Here is a 26,009-nt window from a genome sequence, read left to right as displayed (position 1 = left end):
ATGTACGTAGCATGAAATAGCGAGTACTTTGGTACTTATCTAAACTTAATTGTTGCAAATATCATCTATCGTACCATACAAAATGATGTAGTTTACATGTCGTACATTATTCATGATATACAATGTGACTTATTTATTAGGTACTCATCTATACAAAAAACCGTGTATAAATGTTCGGCAACGAGTGCGCGGAAATAAAAACAAAAAACTAAAGGAATATCACTTTTACTAAATTAATACAAAGCAAATACATACATAAAAACGAAAATAACTTAAAAATCAACGACAGAGAAAACAAAAGACAATCACACTATATAGAAGAATAAAATACTTATAGAAATTGTTATAAACTAAGGAGATTGTATATAATTTATAAAAAACTATGAAATCCACATAAAAATGTTCGTGCGTCCTTTACACCGTACGGCACTCGTAGTATGTTGAAAACTTACAAAGAGAAAATTTAATCGAAAAAGTCTGATTTGGACGGCACTTGAACCCGCAGCTCTTAACCAGCCGGGACAAGCCAGTTTTCTTTTCTTTTTTTTTCCTAGCATTAAACCAACGAGTTTTCATCCCATCTATGACAATTTTCCACCTGTATCATAATTATGCCGACGCTGGCGCCATTTATCCGCAAAATTGAGTATTAATGTTTCTTTAACCGATATTTTTTGTTGATAGCTTATTAAACGTGTGACAAACTACAATTATTTTCTAGTAAGTACGTTGAGTAGAGTCACTCTTGTATTGATAATCATTATAATAAATAATAATAATAAGTTTATTTCTCACTCACAATTACAGTAAAACTTAACATAGTGTAATTATATGAACACAGTGAATGCGTTTCCATTATGAGAGAGACTGGTGTCCATACAAGACGGAATGCCTGTTACGGATCACCAGACTCTCTTCCTCCCTATTTTCATAGTACAAAGCAAGGCATTTTAATAGAATTACACTCTTTAAAATTACAGCTATAGGTGTGTGTGTGTTTGTGTGCGTGTAGGAAAGTAGGCATTCATTCATAACAAACCTACCCCCTACCTACCTGAAGCCGACTGAAATCAAATCGCCCCACTGATCGGGAATCGAATCGTCACAGAAATGCAATTTTAAAGCAATTCCATTTTTTGTTGACCCGATGGTAGCCGTGTTTTGATAGCATCATCGTACGATTGCAATCACAAATATGCCTACGGGACATCCATTGCGAATTCGTTATCGGATATTGTATTTTTTTATCATAAATACAGTTTCAAACTTGATTGGAAACTAACACTGGAATGTTTATATCCACAGAGTTCTTATTAGAGAGATACCGGAAGCGTATCCTATCATTTAAATATGCACAAAACGAGCATTCATCGTTATTATAATGCACCTACTTACAGACCAAAAACACTTGTTTTTTTTTTTTTCAGTTTGATAGGTATAAGCTACTATTTTATTTTACTTTGTACGGTTAAAATTGGCTGATCGACAATCTTTCGTAAGCAAATAAGTATATGCTAGTAAAGTTCTCGGCTACACACGGGTTCAATTTTCCGATTTTCTTCATTTTCGTTGTCCAGACAATTACAAACACTAAAAAGTATTAGATACCTACATTGGTTGAGGCTTGTTTCACAAGTGATGTGGCAGTTGATAGCCTAAAGATTTGACAGTTCCATTTTTTTACAAAAGCCAATTATTCAATGCCATTTATATAATCATAAGTCGAAAAAGACCGTCTAATAATTACGTGAGGTTTTTCAGCGATTTTTTTATTTTATGACTGTGGACATCTAGGTGTTGCCGATGCTTCTCCCGATGTGTTGTAATAATACAACAGAATAAAATACATCTGGACAATGTTGTTGACGGCACTTTTATTAATTTTAACACACGATACACGTTATTGCATATTGGAGAAGAAAAGGCAAGTCTTGCCATAATTAAAATACGAAATAATATTGCCAACAAACAAACGAGAAAATAGGTGACTACTTTTTTAAATCGAAAAAAAGACAAGACTGCGGGTTCAAGATTTTTTTTTCTCTTTGTGAGTTTCCCTAAGCACCCGTGCGTGTACGTGTTATAAAACAAAAATCAAGAAAATAGGTTTTTATCAAAACTTAGGTATTTCCTGAATAAATACTCCAAGCTCACGTATTATAGGCAGGTTGAAAGTTTCTTTGATTAAAAGTTGTTCAATTTCATGGGTTTTGGCCCTCAAAGGGTCGCCCTTTATTTAATGTCAAACAAATTAAAAGATTTCTAACAGTTCGTAAAAGTAATTCCTTCTCAGAATGATTTAAATGATTCCCAACTATTTACACAATCGAAACGAAAGTCTTTCTTTAAATTACTTTTTATTTATATTTACCTATCCAACAAAAAGACGAGCTTTCAGTTTGCTCATATTTTTTAAATATTTAACGATAAGATAAATCTTTATTTGTTTGTTATGTAAATTGCTGTAAGGGTTATTCCATAAAATATGAATGCTTACATAACAACTCAACGTTTTAATTCAATTGAACATGTCATGCTAAATGTTTTCTAAAATGAAAATATAATGATTTGAGTATGTAGATAATAATGTAAATGGATTAGAAATCTACCACAGGGTAGTTAGGTTTATCTTTCCGGCCTGTGGTAATTTTATATAATACCTACTTACATTAATTTATCTGTTGGATATGAGCCAAGTGCGCCGCTAGGCTCAATTGTCCGCTCTCCTACTCTTGCTGAAATGTTAGCTAGCTAGAACGCAGTGTTGGCTTCGGTTATTTAAAAAAATGTGAAGTGTCTGCAAGTTGTCTTATAATTATACTTGCGGCTATGCCTACGCAAATAAATGCTTGTATGTAAAAATAATATAAATTCATCCTAACTCTGACCCCCACACACACACTCACATACATAAATACATATGCACTTATTTTCTTACTGACTTATTATCGTTATGATTACTTCTATTATACTCGCATACACTAAACTCGCATACTCACTCATTCATATTCCTACTTAACACACACACTCTCCGCTTTAATACTTAGATGTAAGTTTAATTTTAAGTTTTCTTTGGCAAACTATGCGCCGACATCACATAATATACCCATTTTTTTACGGTTTAAGATACAGGCTCCGCCTAGTTTGGGAGCCTCTGTTCATTTGGATATATTTTTAATATGTATAAATACCCATCCTACTTTATGTGCCTCATTGTATTGTTTTCTAGTAATAAAAACATTTTTCATTTTCATTTCATTTTCATTGTGACAAAAACAATGACCAAAGAATGAAGAATACGTACAGAACGGTAACTAACGGTAACGCGGGGCGGAGCCGCGATAATTCGTAGCGCCGACCTCACCCCTTACTCTTAAATCAGTGTAAGCCGCTAAAATTCAAATTCAAAAACGAGAAACGAAACGAAAACGAGTTCGTTATTTGTTTCGTTCGCACTCAGACGTCAGGCAGGTCATGAAAATAAGATTTTTGTATAAAGTGTCCGCTGTTAGCCATGACTCCAATCAGTCAGGTTAAGCACTTACTTACGTCTGTCCCGAATGTCTATAACCCTCCTAGAGTAATGTAAGCATGAGATGCAACGTAGTCAATTCCAACCCGCCGCTGAACTAATGCATAATTCATCATCCATTGTTATGTAAATACACCTACTTCTAACAGACTGAAAAAGGCAATTCTATTCCGTCCCCATACAAACTCGTTAAAAGTTAGCTGTTTTTGTTGCTTGTTTATTCATACACTTTGTGTATTAAGTTGTTAACTAGATTTTCTGCATGCATTCAAATCTGCATCTTCGGAGGTGACTGCTTTGTAGATGATAAATAACGCTGCGTTCACCTGAATGTAAACGGATACTATTAGGTATTGTGCATCGTAACAGGGTTTTAACTATATTGACCTGACACGTTGTTGACCTGAGATGTTGACCTATGCTTTTACTCAGCCATTCTTCTATAGCGTGGGTTGTGAGCTGGAGTACCAACCTCAACACCCCTGGTGTCAGGGTTACTATTGAGTCGCCAAAGGCCCCTGACGTGGCTCATGTAACGAGTACTCACTTACATCAGTAAGTAGTAACCGGGACCAACGGCTTAACGTACCTTTCGAATCACGGATCATCTTACTTTCGGACAATCAGGTGATCAGCCTGTAATGTCCTAACCAAACTAGGGAAAACAAAGTGAATTTTGTGAGTCCAACGCTCAACCACGGGACCTCAGAAGCCGTTCTTGAGCTTATAACTAAGTATATCTATGTTTGTATTGACCACATAACGCGCAATGCGGTTTGCTTCCGTAAAAAAGGGGCCTCATTACCTTACCAATAACTTTGTCTTTGGTTTATCTCTTGCTTTACCGCATTTAAAAAAAAAGAAAAATCATGGCTGAGATACGGTAAATGCACAGTTTTCCCGCCTTTCATATATTTTCTTTTTACTTTGCTGTGAAGTACGGAAATGGGAAATAGTTCTATGGAGAATTCTCTTGAAAGAAGTAACGACCGTTTGAGAGGAGCTTCTGTTGTGGTTATTTGTATACGCTAAGAAATGCCTTTTCATTGTGTGCTTGCAAATTCTAACACATAATATAACATAGCAATTAGAATCCCCAATAAAAGTTAAGCAGCCTACCCCTTTCTATTAATACACCCACTCTTCGCTAGCTATGTTTAAGTCCCACGTAATAGGGGCGCCATTGGGCACAAATCCTGGAAAACATTCAAAATGTATATTATAATGATTATCGTTTTTTACTTCGTATTTATCTCATCCCCTCCATCGGGGTCACTTTAGTCTATTTAAGCTGTAAGACATAAAGGAGTAAGGGAGCGCATGCAGATCGTCTGTCTTATGCGCATGCAGATCGTCTGTCTTATTCGCACGCACACGGTAAAGACGAGACTTTTGTACGATGTGTCCGGGCCGCGTCGTAAGTATTTTTTTTAATGTGACAATAAGCCGTTCGTTAAACCGTTGGTCCCGGTTACTACTTACTGATGTAAGTATGTAATCGTTACATGAGCCATGTCAGGGGCCTTTGGCGGCTCAATTATATCCCTGACATTAGGGTTGATGAGGCTAGCATTCCACATCCCCACCGGGAGTCGACCCTTGGACTTCCGGAACGTGTGCCTAACGCTCACCAACTGGACCACGGAGGCTTTCCGTAGGGCGCCGTAGGGCATTGTTGGAGTGTATTATTGTTCGAAAAAAACAGCACGGAATGCTTGAGAGTTTTTGGGGCTTGTGACATTTATGAACTCTGTAATATCGTCATCGCCATTATCACATCATCTGGTTTGGTTAAGACATTGCATCCTGATCACCCCATTGTCCGAAAGTAAGATGATACAATACAATAAAAAACAATTACACTTTATTGCGCCAAAATAAAAGAAAATAGTTACAAAACAGACTTAACTAGGTGCATACCAAATGGCGGCCTTAAAGATGATCCGTGCTACGGAAGCTAAGCCGTTGGTCCCGGCCACTGATGTAAGTACGTAGTCGTTACATGAGTCAGGGGTCCTTGGCGGCTCAATAGCAATCCTAATATACTGGTTGATGAGGTTGGTAATCCACCTCAACGATCACAGATTAGGTAATAGTATCTAATAACCATTATGTTTGATTCTACCGCCTAATGCGCCGTTCAACATCCCCCTCTATAAACAAGCTCTTACGCAATCAGTCATGCGGCGCAACCAGGAATGTTCCCGTTGTAAAAAAAAAAATAGTAAAGACTTACCTTTGGTTTTGGTTTCATACAAGACCATTATTAACCCGGCCCCAAGGGGGACAGAGTCATCTTCTCTGCTCTCCATTGGGGCAATTCCTGTTCGGCGCGTCCTTGCCGCGGGGGTAGGCGCCTCTTACTTCAGTAGGCCGCCGTAGTGGTGGCTAAGTTCGGATCGGGACCCAGACCTACGTAGAACCCTTGCTCAGGGATACGAAGACCTCAACGGTTATAGAGGCAGAGATGGGAGCCATCGGTACGGCACTGCAGGACGGAAGGGGCATGTCACGGGGACTGTAACCTGGAACCTGACAGAGGGCAGCAGTACTGTCAGTATTATTCAGAGGCGGAGAACAGGAGCCCTAGTACGGCTTTGAAATAGACTAACCCCACTCGCATCAGACTGAGTACTGCGGGGCGGAAGGCAAGAGGGATACCACTGCCGTATTTATCCTTAAAAATAAGTACCTAATAAAATGGCTCTTTAATAAGTGATGATGATGGAAGACACTGGCTGTTTTTCTTTTTCAAATTGGTCTTACTTGTACTCTGGTGTTATCTGCCTAAAGATTACGTAATAAAGCTCTTTTTACATAAGTATAGCGCCTTTTTACTGCCGAAAACGTTTCCAAAGTGGGAATATTTCTAAGAACAGCACATCACTGTACGCAATACAAAGCCATCTCGTAGGTACTTGCGAGGGAGAGAGTACGTACGTACGTGGCCGTCGGTGCGTAATGTGTATTGTGTTTCCTCGCTTTGTCCCGGTAGGGATGCCTCCGCTCGACGGAGATACACAATAAGGGATGCTCATATTCATAGCAGCACTACGTATTTTATTTTATTATACCGACAAGTTGAAACGTCATAGAAGGGTATATTGTGAGCTATGTACCTCTGACTACCCCAAAGGCACCCAACACATAAGCTCACTTGTCTTACTCGACTATTATTATGGTCGTGCACTTATGTTACGTCAAGTACGTTAGCGTCAGAACCCCTGGACCAAGTGCGATATTTTATGCTTGGAAACTATCAAAGTTCAATACCTTTTTGATACTATTTGGTACATTAAATTATCTAGTACCTCAACGAACAGTGGAAAAACATATAAAGAAAGTGGCACTTAGTAATAATTTGTGTAGTTTAATTTGTGTATGTACGTGTTATAAATGTAGTTGAAAATAATAAATTGAGTTATTTATAAAGTAATAACAATTAACGAATTATGGCGTTGATAGCGACTCCCCGAACGGCGATTCCCGCTACGGCGACTGGTTAGAGCAGCCAGAATTTTAGAAATACTATTCGTCTCATTTCAAGTCTCATTCCAGATAGTAAGTCACGGCAAAAGAACCACAAAAAGTAGCTTCATAGGTACTCAAATAAAGCGTGATCGAGAAGTTATTATATCACTTTGCAGGGATTACAACACGAAACTGTTTAAAGTACGGTAACCAGATACTTATTAAAAAGTACTTATGTAACTAGTACGAATACGTCAAGGAATAATACTACTCTCACATTCAATTTTATCGACAAGTAGAATTAATTATATGAATGGTTTACATCAAACATAACAACAAACAGTGACAAGTTTAAAAACTCTTTAGTCTACACGTATTACTGATAAATAACACAACATCATCTTTGTACTATTTCAGAAGTGTTTCAGCTTGTTTGACTAAACATTGAACGACATTGATAAATTATATTGGTCGACTGTCTAACAGTCATTCGACAATTGAAGTCATTGACTCATTGGTCACTCTCTAAGTAGCTTTCCGGTCTTTGTGAAATCAGCAAAATGTTGTGACACTTCGACATTGACGGTTGAAGGCTGATTTTCATCTGTTTAGAAAGGACACAATTCCTTCTGTTAGTTTCTCGGACATGCCCGGGTAGGTAAGTTAAATAATGAATTTCTTGAATGGCTATGGCGTAAAAATATTATGTTCTTGTTCATCGGCTTAAGACGAAGTTACCTGAACCATATAAGCAAATTTTACGCGTCATTGGGCTTGATCTTCGTCTTCAAACAAGTTAGTATAATATAATATTATTCTTTGGGAAAAGGGAGGAAGCCAGAACAAAATTGCTTTAGATGCTATCTGTAGGTACTTGCTTAGCGCTTTCCCTACTTGCTTACTTGTACAAGTACAACTTGAAAACAGATTGAAAATAAACTCTCGAGTTAGTTACTTCGTTTCGAGTTGCTTTTCGCTTTGGAAGGCATATAGAATTGTTCTCCCAAGCTACACGAGTACACAGTCACTACCACAAAAACAACTTGTAGAGAATGCAAAACCAACTTGGGAAACTAAAATTCAGATATACAAAAAATATAGAATGAAGATACAATTATTACAATGCAAAGCGGTTTATTGAAGGTAGGAAAGTTAGACCAAAAAAGCACATGAAAACCAAGTAAGTACGTAGCACAGGTTAAGTACTGTGGTGTATGCTACTGGCCATCAAGATATTTATGGTTACATAATTTGAATTATATTCTCTTTGTGTCATTCTTCGGAGGTTCCTCTGGTATCTGTAATGTTTAATATTTGTACATTTTAAAAATTAAAAGTACTTGAAATGTTTTTTATGTATAGTTTAATAGTTATAAAGAAAGCCGTTAAAATAATTATAAAACCTTTTTTTTTTAATTTTATTTTAAATCTCTAACTCCATAGTTTAGAAAAAATGATTCTAAGAGTGTAGTAGGTATTTAGTGATGCTGGCCAGTGTATTAGATAGCATTTTAAAGTGTCATGTATCCACGAAATGGCCATTAATATCCACAGCAAGATTTTCTTCATAACATGGCTCTTATAAATGGGGATCACGAGCTGCAACAGCTGTTTAATACAGCTGCAATTTACTAACGTTGAAAAATTGTTCTTTACTTCCCCTTTATAAGGTGAGTTATATATCAGCCAAGTGCATGTTGAGTATAGTCATAATTGTTAAAGTTGTTGAGAATCCGTTGTATTAGGATGATGATGATATTAACTCGGAGTCCTATCATTATTAGGATACTGAAATAGTAAAACAAAAGAAAGCTATTTTTAGCAGTAGTTTTGTTCTGAACTGTAATAGGCTGTCTTAGAAAAAGCTTCAGCCTTGAATACAAAAACTAGAAGAAAATAAATGTCTTAGGCCTGCAGAAATTATAGAAGAAAAATAACATCTGACTAGGCTGTATGGCTGTGTTCTTTTGCCTGCCCCTTCTCGGAGCAAATTTAACCACTCACAGAGTAGACTGGAAATGAATGACCCCGTCATCATGACGGTCATAATCAAGTGATATATAGCAATAATAACCATCCAATCGTGTGAGTTTCTTTTTTTTGTAATTGGAAAATACGAAATTACAATCCTGCGGCATATAGAGGGTTGAACAGATGGACATGATGATTATATAAGGGACCTTTTTTTACAATTTGAATTTTATAAGGGTCCCGTCTTCTCCCTGAAAAAGGGAAATAAATTCGGTTGAACTTCCAAAATGAATGTTTAAACACAAAAAGTTGGACGGATTCAACGATAAAGTTGGAAAAAAAGGACAAACAGTCGGCGTGTTTGAATTAAATATTTAAATTGGATGAAGAAATAAAAGTTTTATTGGTACATGAGTTGAGTTTGCGCATAGACATTGACTTAAATCACTTTAAATGAATTTTTTACATATTAGACGGAACCACTGAACAAATAGGAAGTAACTTTTAATTTTAAAATCCATCCTTTATTAGAGACAAATACTGAGAATTATTGAGGACAGAAGAGGCAAGATGATTGGACACCTAATAAGACACGACGAATTTATTAAAAACATCATAGAAGGAAAGCTAGAAGGAAAGAGAGGACGGGGAAGACCGAGAAGAGCTTACATGGAACAGATTAAAGAAAATGTTAACGTCGTGTCTTATAGGGAAGTCAAGGAATTGGCCTTTGATAGACTGGAATGGTAAATGCTACACCAACAAGAGCGTGGCTCTTAAATTGATGATGATTATCATTTATTTAATTAGAAATTATGTACACGTTATAAGGGATGTGACGGGGTTTCCAGGATTTGTGACCCGTTAATGGATATAGGGTCGCTCCCTATACATGGGACATAAATATAGCTGGCAAGGAGTGGGTGTATGTCATATACACACGTCTAACCAACCATTCGGCATTACAGGCACGATGCTATGTTATGTTGTATATTTATTTAAATGGTTAACATTTATTATAGTGAAGGAGATATTTGGGATTCCGTGTAGTGAAAACTACCTAAGCGTATTTTTGAAAAATCACATGCTGAAGTGATTATATTATAATCTCCATTTTTTTTTCAATTAATTTCAAATTATCAATACGTTCATAAACTGGAATCGCTGATGTGGGACGTAAAGCCGCCAGATTTAAGTGGGATTGGACCGGATATGTTTGTCGCATGCACCCTGACCTGTGGGCACGGATCGTTACGCTTTGGGCGCCCCATAACGGGTACTGGCGTCGTGGTTTGTGGTAGACCTCGAAAGAGATGGCGCGACGATTTGGACGCTTGCCGGAGGGACTGGCCGGGACGTACAGGACCGCAAAAATGGAAAGAGGCAAGGGAGGCCTTTGCCCAGCTGTGGGATCTTATATTAGATTTGAATTTCAAATAGATTTGAATTTCAAATATAGTAAAATTGTTACTACAATTTTTTACGTGGATTAAAACTAGCTTATCTATTCCGAGGTTTTATTAACGCAAATCACATCCATGTATGTTTTTTTTTTCAAAAAGATGCTTTCGAAGTTTTCTCTATAAGGCGACAATATGCAAGTACGAATGAATCGAAATGAATTGCAATGATATTTATTTGTAATTCTACTCTACATGCTTATTAATATATAAAATAAGGTCTTAAATTTCACTAAAGAACCACGTGTATTCACCAAAAACACTATCTCCAAACCAATCTTTGTCTTAGTCCGTATGGGAATGATGAAAGTTGTTGGTACTTACTATAAATTTCCCCTGAGAACTTAACATAATGGTTGGGAAGGCCTTAGAGTTTCTATGCCTTATAATATATATTGGGTTTGTGCTAAAGGCTACAGGATTAATGGTATTTATTCAGGATATTGATCCCAGGTTAAAGAAGTTCGGTAGTTACAGTTTTGTTGGCCATTATGTGCCCCTACAAGTTGGGGTTTGTCATAAACCTGTCATTTATACGTAGTAACAGGTGCTGCGAGCGTATATTTTATGCTGCATGCAGATTAAAAACTTTTAACTAGCGTCCGTGTTCTAGTCTTTAGTTCCATTTAGGGTTCCGAACCTCAAAAGGAAAACGGAACCTTCATAGGGCTGCTTTTTAACAGCTACAAAGGAGAGTAGATATAAGTATTCCATCTTAATTTCAACTTAATACCTCCACGCGACAAAATGGGTCTTGACAGACAGACAATGAAGTGATCACATAACACCTTGCGAAATGACGTAGATGATATATATATACATGATAGTTACATTGAATAAATGATTCTGATCCTACAAGTTTCCTTTTTCCTTTTGAGGTTCGGAACCCCAAAATTATCCTTCTATCTATCAGTCGCTTTTGTAAAAAAACGTTCTGTCAATATTTTCAGGTTAAATAAACGGACTCGAATAATGAATACCTACGGGATAATCGCTAGGGGTATAAAGATAAATTAAAACCTTTAATATTATAAAACAGGTTCAGCTGCTTGTCTTCCCGGGCATGTCACAAAAGCCGACAGAGATTGTGGCCTTTATAACATGATGGACAAATGTTATGTGCGACATGCTAATCCTTGTCACCATAAGGTTAATTTTATTTAAAGGCATTTATTTTCTCACTCCATCGCGACTGATTACACGCCAATTGATCTTCATAAATCGTGATTATAGCTGTCATAAAATTTGATTAATTCGCATCATACAATTGTAGTATTGAGTTCAGATCGACATAACATCTGATTACATTGCAAGAGATGATATGGATAGATTGATTTTCAATTAATTTGATAATACGGCTCCTGTTACTGACTTGGTCAATAGTACATTGGCATCTACATATTATCTGTATTGTATCTACATTGAGGAGCTCGGTGGCGCAGCGGTAAACGCGCTCGGTCTGCGATTGTTGAAGTTAAGCAACTTTCGCAAAGGCCGGTCATAGAATGGGTGACCACAAAAAAAAAGTTTTCATCTCGAGCTCCTCCGTGCTTCGGAAGGCACGTTAAGCCGTTGGTCCCGGCTGCATTAGCAGTCGTTAATAACCGTCAATCCGCACTGGGCCCGCGTGGTGGTTTAAGGCCCGATCTCCCTATGCATCCGTAGGGAAGGCCCGTGCCCCAGCAGTGGGGACGTTAATGGGCTGATGATCTACATATAGGTACTTACATATATAAACTTGGTAGTCACAGGCTGTAGTAATCAGAAGACAACTCGCAGATACTTTTAAAACTAAGTCCTAAGATGGATATGATGAAACGTATTGTAATAGGTGTACAGATAGATCCAAGATCCGAGTCCAAAATGTTACAAAGGACACGATTCTTCTGTAGGCTTTTAAGACATGGATGATAAACAGCTGAACAGGTTCTATGTTTTTGAAGCGTTTAGGTAGTAACTAGCTTCTGTCATAGAATAAAGAATAATACTACGTATAGAATGGTAGCTCTCCGGCCCGCCCCAATTCGCTACCTCTACCTTAGTTTAAATAGCTGTAAACCGCAAAGGAGTAAGGGAGCGCACTATTTATCTCGCTCGCACTTACATGGTAAAACGACACGCAACAAGAATGAGATTTTTGTATGGAGTGTCCACTTCTGTTTAAACCGGCAATTGTTTGTTTCTTCAGGTTATATAAGCGATCCCTTCAAAAAAGGCAAAAGAAAAGGATAAAGAAGCTATTGGTCCTTAACGTTACGCTAGATAAAGCAAATTCGAATTGGCAGTAGATTTATAGAGATCGATTGGTGCCAATAAATGGTACTTATGAAGACATTTATTTGATTTGGGTTCTACAGTTTAATCCTTGCTGCATACCGAGCCGGGAAAGCGGGATTCTATACGCACCATACATGAAATCACGCCTATTTCGCACCGGGGTAAGCAGAGAGAAAATTAAATTTGCTTCAATCCCGTGTCACGTGTTCAACCTATATTTTATCATTGATGTCGCTTTTGGAACTCATTTACAGCTTGGCTAAGGCACCTGAAAATAACCTTCTTAACCTATGAGTAAAAACTGTTTCCATGTTTTAAAAAAATGTCTTCACGAACTGCCACATTAGAGTTCCCCATTTCTTCGACAAATGGAAATAATGTTTTTTTTTTCTCAAAGAGTTTTTAATGTGTCTAACCAGTTTTTTCTTTGTTTCAGATACAAACATGATTTGAAAAGCTAAAGGGTGAGTTTTACTTGTTATACACTTACAGACCGAAAATTTTAGCATAAAAGTTCCTTCTAGGATCTATTTGAATACCTAAAACATGGAAGTTCTGGACCTAAATGTAAAATAGAATGTCGCTCATGCCAGCAATTTCTGTCTAAAACCCGTCTTCAACAGAAATGCGGGTATGCCATTTAACCGTAGAATTTTGGTAAGATAATCATCGTTGCTAAGCAGAGTTATACACGTCTACTGCTACTAGTAAGAACTCTACTTGATAAATGGTAGACTACCAGGTGAGAAGCATCAGCGTTCCCCTTTTACCGAAAGAAGACAATAAGTTATTTATTTATTTTTTATTAACATTATATCCTTAATCAAAATACATGGTAAGAAAGATGCCGTTAAACCACAGAGGTTTGTCTCGGCACCCATTCGTCGCATTAATACAGAAAATAATAATAATATAAATATACAACAATAATATAAAACATTGAAAAGAATCATATCGATAGTTATCCACAAATAAACTCAAAAACACACACAACGCACTGTCGTACCGAGTAGGCATAAATGCCAATCAATGCGGCGTACCTCGTATACGAGATTCCCTCTAAAACCAGTTTGTCGCTTCCTCGATGCTTCATATACATCATAAGTAATAAAGTATAAAGTTACAAGTAAAAGTTACAAATAAAAGTTAGAAGGTATAAGAAAACTTTACAAGTATAAAGGCTAAAGCTTTACGACATGCCCGAAACGCATTCTATAACATGCAGCATCAGGCCTATTACCGTTAAGGGGCGAGACTATTTCCATTCACCAGGCACAAATCCTGGAAATCACGTGAATGAATGCATGATTACTTCAGGACATGGCCAAACGTTGGCAATCATATTATATCGTAATATTATCCACCGGTAGCGGCGCTGGTGTCGATTATATTTAAAACTTGATTGATATTATACTCGATGAATCAATATAATTGTACAATTTTCCATATCGATAGAATTAATTAGGTAAATAATTTTGAACCTAAGAAATTAATCGCTAATTGGCATTTTTATTACACCACATAACATGGACTCCGCCTACAATGATATGGCTAAGCGTTGATTGAAATATCATTAAACGTTGACGTTTCAACGATAAGGTCAACTTAAGTTGGCTATTAAATGAAATAGGACCATTTCATAAATGATCGAACACATAATGAATGATCAATTTTAAGATCTGGCCATGACATGTATAAACGCCAATATACTTACTGGCATTATAGCAGTCGATATTGAGTAGTAATAACTTATAGACTTGTATTACATACGTCCTACTCAACTATATTAGCCGCAGGCATCCTCTCATCAGCCGCAGACTAAATGGAATATTCGATCGCAATACTACTACTATAGTAGTACCTGTAGAAGTAGTAGAGATACCTCTCGTAGATACACTATCATCATATCCCTAGCATTACCCCGTTTTTCACAGGGTTCGCTTACCTAACCTAAAGACTTGACACGTCCGGTTTTTTACAGAAGCTGTCTGACCTTCCAACCCGCGAAGGGAAAACCAGTCCAATACAGGCTAGGTCACATACCTCCGAAAATGCTTTCTCGGGAATGTGCTGAGCGCGTGATAACCATTTATGATCCAAACCTGAAATCGAAAACAACCTCTCGTAGATACAGTATACTCGGGTATGCTCTACTAAATAGGTCTCTTATTTTATACCTCTTACAATATTTTATGTTCTCGAAAAATCTTTATATAATAATAAAAAAAAAAAAACATTATTTCAAATTTCGCGCGGAAAGAGGTTGGTCCCGTGACATTTACCCTAGTGACATCACATTTCAACAACAAAGAAACTGTCAAACTGTATATCTTGAAACCTGACAGCTCAATCATGGCGGCCCGTTTCGGGTCTAGTAATGCACAAATAAATAAAAATCGCATTTTTAACAATTATTTTTATATATGCGTGTGCCATTACATTGTATTTTGGAATATTTATGTACCCGAGTAATGAGAAAATAGGTAATTATCACGTTGAAGCTGTACAACGCCATCTATATTGTTTTGGTGAACGTAGCCTGGATAGTACCCCATTGAATAACGACGACTTTTTTGTCGTGACGTATTGATTTACCCGCCAATCGCATTAACTGCTTCGTTGCTAACGACAACGTCATACACTCGATACTTCGAGACGAAAATACAGGTGGATTATTTTTATTTATGCCATTATTAAAACATAAAAAATAGAATATAAGTAAATAAGATAAATACGCAAATAAAGGGAATAACATATATGAGGCGAGCGTAGCTATTATTATACATATATGAGGCGAACGCAGCTATTACTATACAAATATGAGGTGAAACTAGCTTTTATTACGAGTATACAAATATGAGGTGAGAGTAGCTTTTATTATAAGTACTTACTCAAGTAGTTACAAAATGAATTCTTTTGTTAAGGCAACAAAATTCTTGAACACAAGTGCGCATTTGTGCACTGTCTGAAATCGTTAGAGTGCTGACACACTTGCAAATGTTACCAAGTTTCCCGGCTCATCGACGTAAATAGCGGAGAGAGTATAAACGCTTTGAGAGCACTTTTGTATGCTACACTAGGTCCCGTTTGCGTGTCTGCTGAAATTCGGCAGATATAAAGCTTACTAGAAGGGGAAAAAGTGCCTTTTGATATTTCCTTTTTCTTAGGTTATTGCGGCTTTAGATAAAACAATGGTAATGGTTTTTTGATTTTACACGCAATCTTTTCGTTCCTTAGGTAGGTTGGTACCTATTTCCATTTGTGTCCAGAGTAAGAGATAAACAAAAACGATATTCAAGGGTGTTCGGAATAGGTTTTCTTTTTGGAGTAAAAGGAAAGTAGGTATATAAAAAAAATGATAATATAACATAATCAGCCTATAGGTACCACTGCTGGGCACAGGCCTTCCTTCAATCAGGGAGGGGGTATGGATCATGCGGGCTGATTGAGGCATTTGGGCTAGTAGCCAACGGCTTAACGTGTCATCCGGAGCACGGAATCATCTTTCTTTATCGGACACTTAGGTGATTCCGCCTGCAATAGCCAAACAAAGGACAATCTCACAAAGTGATTTTCGACAGTGTCCCCATCGGGAATCGATCGCGGACGTCGAGTTTATGAGTCCAATACTCTAACCACTAGACCACGGAGGCGGTGTGTGTGTATGGGTATACCTACTACTAAATCTTCTCATCACTAATTTAAGAGCCACGCTCTTGTCGGTGTAGCATTCTGCATTCTTGTCTATCAAAGACCAATTCCTTTACCTCCTTATAAGATACGACGTTCGCCTTCTCTTTAATCTGTTCCATGTAAGCTCTTCTTGGTCTTCCCCTTAATCCCTTTCCTTGTAGCTTCCCTTCTATGATGTTTTTAATAAATTCGTCATGTAACTGAATCTTCTAAGCGTCTGATATAAGATAAAGATTTCTTCGTAATATTGACCTAATCGCGGTTTTGGAGGATTAAGTACGGAAATAGAATATTTTTTATATTTTTGGATGGTCGATCCTTGACATCATATTCACAGAGCCGCCCACGTAACTGGAAAATTTTACAGATCCGGTTTTTTACAGAAGCGACTGTCTGTTTGAGCGTCTAAGCCGTCCCGTCTGAGCACATACGATTATAATTTAAGATCCAAACAAATTCAAATACTTATCATTAGTTTAGACTTGAGCACATGCGACCTCTTAATGAGAGTCAACCTTTCTTCCAACTAGGTGACCACGGATACTGACATGAGAAATGAAGAAACGAACTCATCAGTTATTACGCAAAAAAACTTCTATTAGGAACTGAAATATCATACCACCATTAGATTTCCACGATATAATAAAATAAACTATTTTTTGTGCTTTCCCGCAGATGGCATTAACTACTTGGCCGGACAAATGGGAATAAAATATATATAAGTAAGTACAGTCTATACGCTCTCCGGTTTATTGAGAGGAGGCCTAGCAATGGAACATACTCGTATACATATTATAAAGGCTGTGTATGTTAGGTTGTATAGGTACTTTACATTACAAAATGAAGACAAAAAATTACATAAATAGCCTAGAAAATAATAGCCTAGTAGCCTAGTAAAGATCTGTTCAGTAAGGATCTAGAAGTTTTCCCATACTCACCGGGAGGTCTCGATTACACTCCCATACATCATTTTCACCCAAACTGTAATGAAAGCACTTCAATACAAGTACAACCGCATAGTTCAAGAGTTGCATCACATAAGCACACTCGGCGGAGAACATCTCGAAATCAATACAGAAACTCGATCATACTAACGAATGCATGATTTCCTCTACAGCTAGAAAGTTACGTAATGATAGGAAACTGTCAGTAACATAAACACATAGTAACATAAACACATTGTTATACAGAGTATTAGTGCCATCGTAACTAATACTGATAATACAAATACTGATACGAATACTGATTATACTGGGGGATAATTCGGACCGTGATTCTGAGTTAATATCAAGTGGAATTTTCAAATTGACGATTCAAAGTGTAACTATGTTACCTACTGAATAAAGATATTTTTTTAATTTGAATTTCCGTCGCAAAATTCATGATCATTTGTGTTTTTTTTTTTATTATTTTCAATTCTATACTTTTGCGACGGAAAATTCCACTTTACATTAACTCAGAATCATGGTCTGAATCATCCCCCTCAGTATTCGTTACGATGTCACTTACATCCCATACAAGTACGTACAGGTAGCCATACAAATATTGTAGTGTTAGTGACACCGTAACGAATACTGACCCCTCAGGATCAGATGATTCAGACCATGATTCTGAGTTGATATCAAAGTTTTCGTTACGATGTCACTAACAATATTATATTGTTGATGGGCTGTTAACCTGTGATTATACCAAACCTAGGACTTCAACCACACCCGGACACTCCTACAAAAATCTACTCCTTGTCGTGTGCCGCGTTATCGCTTAAGTGCGAGCGAGACAGACAGTCAGCGCGCGCTCCCTTACCCCTTAGCAGCTTACGGCAATTTGTAAGACCCAAAGAAAGGGGGTGAGGTAAATCAAGCTCAGCGCCAGATATGAATAGACGCGGGGTGGACAGTTACTGTTTTATACGCAGTATTATGTATTAGACTCTGGATAGATATTCAGGAGTTAAGAGTCGCCGTCGCCGGATACGGTTTAGACGACATGATGATGATGTTTTAAGTTAACGCGGTTATTATCATAATTAAAACACATAATAACGGGTTCTTACCGCGTTTACAGTAGGGATATGAGACTCCCGATATTTCGACACTGTTGCAAGTGCCATGATCACGGGATGACTGATGAGATTGGAGTGGAGTAAGTAGATCCATAATTGAGGGCACAGTGAGTGCGGTTTGTCGTAGTGAGTTTGGTGCGAGTTCAGATGGTTCCGAACATTCCGATATCAAATACATAAACAAGCGGCAAAGAAAGAGGGTAGACAGATAGACAGATAGCCCGTAGAAAATTATGGATCTACCTACTCCACTCCAATCTCATCAGTGATCCCGTGATCATGGCACTTGCAACAGTGTCGAAATATCGGATGTCTCATATCCCTACTGTAAACGCGGTAAGAACCCGTTATTATGTGTTTTAATTATGATGATGATGATTATGTATTTATTCTTTCAACATTTCTTTTGATATTACGAGCGGGTTTTATAATGGTTATACATATATGTGTGATAAAATATGTAAGTTCATTTTCCATAGACAGACCAATTTTCTATCGATATTATTACAAACATAATCCTCTTCTCTTGACTGAAGAGTTCATCAAGTATGTTTTTTATTTTTCTTCGGCAAACTTATATTTTTCCTCGATCACCACAGACTTATAGCCTGGTTCAGATTAAAGGCACGTGTACAGATAAGGAAAATTGGTAGTATTACGTGTTAGATTGATTTTTTCATCAATCAAAGTCAATTACATACTTATACGCTTCAATTACGTATTAGCTGTTTTCGATAGTAAATTGTTAACGAAACATTTTCCTTTTACAAGTACCTTCATGGACGTTTAAGATAAGCCAAATGTTTTATTCCCTTTTTATTGTATTTTTTAAAATAAGTAATATCGTCAACTGATGGTAAGTGACCATGTGGTCTAGGGTGGATTACGCTTACCTTGCAAATACCTTTCACTCTAGCCTTGAAGACTTTCAACTAACGATCATGTGTTTCTCTCTTTATCACTTATAATTATTTTTTACGTTATAAATCCTTGAAATTTTCACAATTATTGTGTCAAATCACATTTATATTTTTTTTGAGTATGGCAATGAGCTTTTTAAATATTGCGTAAGAAAGTTAGATAGATTTACATATCACCTTAGTTTTTAGGGTGTCGAATCAACTATAACGGGTGCCTATTTAGTGAACCTACGCTGTCTGGCTGGATTCTGAGACACCACTTTCGCTTCTTCTACTCCCATCAAACTCCAAACCCGAACCGAAGTAATCGAACCGAAATAAGAAGAATTGCTGATTAGGGAATAAAAGAGACACAATGCTAACGACCCGACCAGACCTAAGAATAAATTAAAAGCAGCACTCCATAGAAAATTTAAAACACCAAGCACCAATTTTAAAAGCCATTAAATTAAAAGCAACTTTTAGCAATAATAGAATTTTCATCTTTGAAAAGTAATTATTTAATAAAAATGTAAATTAAATTCGGAAATACATCTTAGAGAGGCGTCGTGAGGATAATGCTGGGTATGCAGGGTTGGCTGAAAGTAATAACAATAAAGAAATATAATCTTTCTTCCGCCGTTTTAAAACGTATATAATATATAATAATATATAGCTACTGTGTAGTTATATGTATAATAAAATTGAATAGGTAATCTAATAAACAAACACACAACACATGCACACACAACAATATTAATAATTTAAACAAGAGAGCGTCCGTTAAAGACTAATAGATTGGGAGACTTATTTTTTCTATCAAAACAAATACGTAAAGCTTTATCACTGATATTAATGCTTACCACTTTTTGTATTTCAGTTACAAAGAAGGCGTTATATTAAAAAATAGCATCATTAACCAAATGAAGCAATGATCACTAACAACTTCCTCATTATTTAGATTGCACCTACTAAGTACACTTCTTACAGGTAACAAAGGACGTCGAGCATGAGAAGGGTAGATAATGAGCCTTCTTAGCATAAAATGGAGATACGAAAGGGAAAAGAGGGTCTGTCTGGGTACGTTTTCATTGCAGCGGAGAGGCGCAGTGTAAAGCGAAGTGGAGATATATACAGGATTGACAAATCACAGCGAGCGAGACTGCTCCTTGTGACGCTGTTATTGGTCAATTCAGCGCGCCTCCGCTTCGCGCCAATTCGCCCCGCGAGAGAAAATGTTCTCTCGTTCAGTGGAAACGCACCCTTCACTCGACCCAAGTGTCCTATGGTAAACAAATGAATTCACTCCGACTCTAAACCCAGGGCCAAGTGGAATTCGTTCCTTTGCACCTCAAAGGGCGCCCTTACAAACACTTTTTTAGAAAAGGCTTTTCGGTAAACAAATATTTATTTTATGTTTCAACGCGGGAAAATCTATCAAGTGAGGGTTATCAAATATTTTTTTGTGGTTGGTTATGTACCTAACTATAGCTATATGTGCGTGTAACTCATGCTTTTCTCATAGTACATGAGCAATGCTTTGTTATTATATTGTAAGACAACTTAAAAATGTACAAAAATCATTCATTTTATTACATTTAATTATACGCCAGTATAGGTAGATAGATAAAATACTTTATTGAGAACAATTAACACAAGATACAGAAATAAAACAACAAAGACAGAAAAGCAAAAAAAGCGGCCTTACTGCTCATGCAGCAATTTCTTCCAGCCATGTGCTGAAGAAGTTGTATTGACACATATTCTTCGAGATACACAGATATATAAAATACTATATAGAAAATAAGACATAGAAATTCAAACTATAAATGTAACTAAGTAGATATTTTCAAAGAAGCTTCTTTACAAAACTTTTATCGAATGTTCAAAAGAGACTTGAATATTGAAGAAACGGCATATTTATAAAATATCGCTTGCCGTTTTGACGCTGTAAAACATACGTAGTAACCTGTTTAAATGTCATATCTCACGCTAAAACACCATAGTGGCACCACCATGTTTATTCAACCAAAAAAATGTCTCTAATTAGCACCAGCATTTGCGCCTGCGGTTGCGTAACCAACAAGACACCAGGTGAGGTAGCGTTTATACAGCTGCATACATTCTGTTGGTCACCCACGGTCGCGCCATTATGGTGACCTGCGAGATAAGGACCTTATAGTATAAGGTAGGGTATATTGCTATGTTATATATTGGGATATATAACGATATATCCTACCTGTAAGGACCTTACACAGAAAAAAATATATCATGAAACGTCATCACACCCTCTTCTTTTATGAATCCGAACCAAAATGATAAGGAACCCTTTTACCCTTATAAGGACAGTAAGTTGGTCCGGTCCAAAAGCACCCCCCTCCCTTTAATTTAGGTGGCACGTAGGGTACTTACAAGCTATGCTTACCTACTAGATCGAAATAATATCAATTGATTAGCTTCCAAAGACAAAATGTATCGTATTTCAAATAAGATAACATGTTCAAAAGTTTTCAGCTGTAAATTGCAATAAGTACGTACGCTAATAAAATGTAGCGCACAATACAGTATCACAATGACAAAATTAATATTAAATAAAAGAGCGGATGCAAAATGAATTTCGCAAATGTGATTTTTCCCGGGGAGAATTCACTTACCCCTACACCTTCAAGCGAAAATAGCTCAGAACAGAGGAAATGAGGTTATCTGGCGTCCCGGAAAACTGACTACAAATGCTGTCCCGCTTCTGAGTTGTATTTATTGTCCTCCTTTCTCCCCAGTAGGTATTTATTGTCCCAGATTATCTGTGTCCGTTCACCGCAAATCTACAACACCACGTCTGGAGACACACACACACACACTTATTTTAGGTATACTTACTAAGCCAAAAGTCATCAGAAAAGAAACATGCAATCACTTTCGATATTTGTGTCCTAAAGTAGTAGTTCCGTGGTGTTGTACCAATAGCCGACGACACACACTCATATTAGGTACACGTATCTACCGAGTCAAAAACATTAGAAAATAAACACGCAGTTACTTTCGACATTCGTGCCTTAAATAAGTGGTTATGTACCACATTTAAAAAGTGACCAAGTAGTTAGATTCTGGCCTATCGATATTTTGAATGACAAGCAGCATGAAAGATTTACTTAAGTATCTAAATTTTCTTATCTCCCTTGACCATGCCAGTATGGTCATGGTTATTAAATCATGCGTGGAATGTTCGCGAAATTTTTTATTAAGACTTCGTCAATTGTTATAATGAGGGTAGGCACATAACTGTTGTTACGGGAGGCGTAAAATTATCGGAAAAACAAAATGTTATTGAGGAAATAAACCGAGTTTGATAAACGGATATAATGTTGTACTTTAGCTGGAAGTTGTGTTAAGTAATTGTATATAAAATATGTAATAAGTAGATAAAATGTGTACTTAATATTTATTGAAAATTATATTAAAACCCAAACTACACCCCAATTTGTAGAACCTTTATTTATTTATTTATTTATTTATTTATTTATAAAGTACAACCACATCACATATATTAAAACATTTTACATATAAGGTTACGGTATTATGACTAATATATATGACAATTACGGCGTACATAACTTATACAATTAAGGGTACTTAAGTATTTAGAAATAAAGTAAAATTAAAACACAACAAACTTAAAAATTAGAAATTAGAAAGATATAAGTATAAGTAAAAAAAGTAAAATATAAGTAAGTAATTAATATCTGTTGAGCTTTAAATAATCTTTCACATTCGTGACCCTTTTACGTAAATTTTCAATCCCTGAAATCCAGTATACCCTTAACAAAGTAGGCACTACATACTTACCTATTATACCTTTGGGCTGTAGATACCATGCATCATAACATAAGTAATCATTACCTGCACACATATTGCTTATGTTCTCTACCCTTCCCCTCCCGTCTTTCCTTTCTTCACTTCCTAATAAGTAAGCAAACTAAGTGGATTTTTTAATAACCTACAAGATAAAAAGACCTTCATTTTAACTGGAAACTACCCTTTCTTCCCACAAAGAACTGTTAAAAGAATACTTAATTTTACTCCTACTTCCAACAAAAGACGCACAAAAGCGTAACTGTTTATTTGTGGCATTATTCTCTGTAAACATAAACTTGTATTATGAAAACTTAGTACCAGAATAATGGCGGTAACACAAGCTCTATCAGTGTAACTGCGGATAACTGCAACGCAGCTATCCGCAGTTTTTGTTTTTTTTTTTTTGACGTGACTTATTGTAGATTTGCCGCAGATGGCATTAACTACTTGGCCGGACAAATAGGGAGCGCTGAAGGCTCTCACCCGGTACAACGTTTAAGACAACAGGCCTGAGGGTGCCCAGTTGGGCGCGAACCTCGGCTCAGGGCGTCGTCTGAGTGGAAAAATATTTGAAAGAATTAATCGACCCTAGTGGGTCGATAGCGATAAGCGCTGATTGGGGGAAATCTTCGACCACGCCGACGGGGTCGGTAACGGGGTCCTGAAGTGTTTGGTGTCGCGAGCTGATTTCTATCCGCAGCGCCCACTGTCGTTCTATATATTAATGTACTTTCGCGAATATAAATTAGGGAATATGGAAACTTGCTAAACAAAACCCAAAGTAATCTCGATACTTCCTAACTACATGCCACGTTACCCAGCTGCTATTTCCTCTTCTTCTATCGTGTGGGTTGTTAGGTGGATTACCAACCCCATCAACCCTAGTGTCAGGGTTACTATTAAACTGCCAAAGGCCCCTGACATGGCTCATGTAACGACTACTAACTTGCATACATTAGCCATGTCACGGGCTTTTGACAGCTCAATAGTAACCCTGACACTAGGTTTGGTGAGGTCGGTTATTCACCTCACAACCCACACGAGAGAAGAACTATGTGCTCGCAGAACTTTTGCGTTGCAACGATGCATTATACGGATATGCTGCAGCCATAACGAGGGAACATTAATCTGTCGCATTATTCCATGCATGCAACGCGGTGCATATTAAATACGCCAGAACACTGCACACTGTTTGTGAAGTCTTAAGACTTAAAATGTATGGCATCATAATTCTTACAAAATACACGGGCTTGAAGAAATATGGAGAATGGTTGTGGTTGAGAATGAGGTTCAAATTCTTCTAAGGATTTGCCTCTGGGAAATACGGCATATAAACCAACGTGTTATAAGTAGTTCATCGCAATAATTTTAAAATTATTCACGTTAAATGATAAATTACTTAGGTGCCGACTCAATCGCTGAATTTGTAACAGTAGGTAGGTACAGTCGCAAATCCGTCTTTCATCAAGATTTTCAAATCTTGTTGGTGACACTATTTGATTCAAATGTAGATAAATCCGTTGAGAAAGTAGACGAAATAGATGCAGGGTTACATTTCACTAGCGCACTATACTGGCACCACCACCTTTCAAAACACTAGGCGCAGTTATAGTTGACTGCAGTATTTTCATTTTGTTGGTGGAGCGGCCAAGGGGGCGAGAGATGAGAGGGGGCTAAAAGCTAGACTAAAATTTTAAATGGCCGCGCTAAGGAGTAAGAGAGAGCGCGCGCACTGTCTCGCTCACACTTACGCTACGGCATCGGTAAAATTAAGATTTTTGTATGAAGTGTCCGGGGTGTGACAACTGCACAGTAATCATTGTATTACCCCTCGCCTCTTCGAATACATTTGTATACTAATGGCTGTTAGTCCCAGTCTACTTTAATGCGATTAAGTTAGCACAACAGAAGCAGTATTTAATACTTAATCGAGGACTGTACTCTCAACCCTTATTAATATATTCAGTGCATTATAAAGTTGGCACTAGAATATCTCTAACTACTGAGAAGTTCACATAATATATTATTATTACAGCCTTGTACCGTTAAACTCTAGTTAAGTGCTCACTCATAATTACAATGCAATTTTGGCATACTTAATGCACTTTAATTCACAGTAATTTTCTGAACAATTCATAATCAAAAATGTCTTTATCGAGTAAGTAACATAGTTACACTTTGAATCGTCATTTATGACATAACGCATCGCAGCCAAGGAAAAGAAGCTGCAAGAAAAACTTCGGCACAGGGCCCTAGACGTTCTCGTTATACAATTTAGTAATTTGGCTACCTAATCAGTTCCCAGACAGTTAATAGCACGCATTCATATCTTCTAAATAGTAAGCTTATAGTTAACTAGCTTTTGCCCGCGACTTCGTCCGCGTGGCGTGTTATATAAGGGAGATCTTTGTGTGTGTGTGGAAGTGCATATCAAATTTCAAGCATCTAACTTATGCAATTTAGATTTTTTCATACATTTTTTTCCCGCTAACTCCCATTTTTCAAAATACAGCCATAACTAAACTTTATATTTACTAAGGTATGCATGCATGCTAGATTGAAAACATCTATCTTACGCGGTTTCGATTTTTTCATACAAATATTTTTTCCCGCTAACTCCCGTTTCCGTGGGAATTTTGCAATATCCTGTTGCAACTAAGCTTAAAGTTAACTAAGGTACCTGCATACCAAATGTCAAGCGTCTAACTTAAGCGGTTTAGATTTTTCATACAAAAGGATTTTCCCGCTAATTCCCGTTCCCGTGGGAATTCCGGGAATTCCTTTCTTAGTGA

At 37.0% G+C, this 26,009-nt stretch overlaps 1 protein-coding gene across 3 annotated transcripts in view; it reads left to right on the top strand.

The window, feature by feature from the left end:
- Positions 1 to 26,009, top strand: part of LOC126374077 (probable G-protein coupled receptor CG31760) — a 101,016-nt gene that overhangs the window by 25,684 nt on the left and 49,323 nt on the right. For 2 of the 3 annotated variants that reach the window (XM_050020549.1, XM_050020547.1), the window contains exon 2: positions 13,148 to 13,175. The gene's annotated coding sequence lies outside the window, so the exon portion shown is untranslated. Of the gene's footprint in view, positions 1 to 13,147; positions 13,176 to 17,079; positions 17,127 to 26,009 lie in introns of all 3 variants that reach the window. The other variant, XM_050020548.1, reaches the window with a different exon arrangement.

The sequence above is a fragment of the Pectinophora gossypiella genome, chromosome 16 (assembly GCF_024362695.1).
Source record: "Pectinophora gossypiella chromosome 16, ilPecGoss1.1, whole genome shotgun sequence".
In the NCBI taxonomy this organism is placed as follows: Eukaryota; Metazoa; Arthropoda; class Insecta; order Lepidoptera; family Gelechiidae; genus Pectinophora; species Pectinophora gossypiella.
This window is presented reverse-complemented; position numbering and strand designations above follow the sequence as displayed.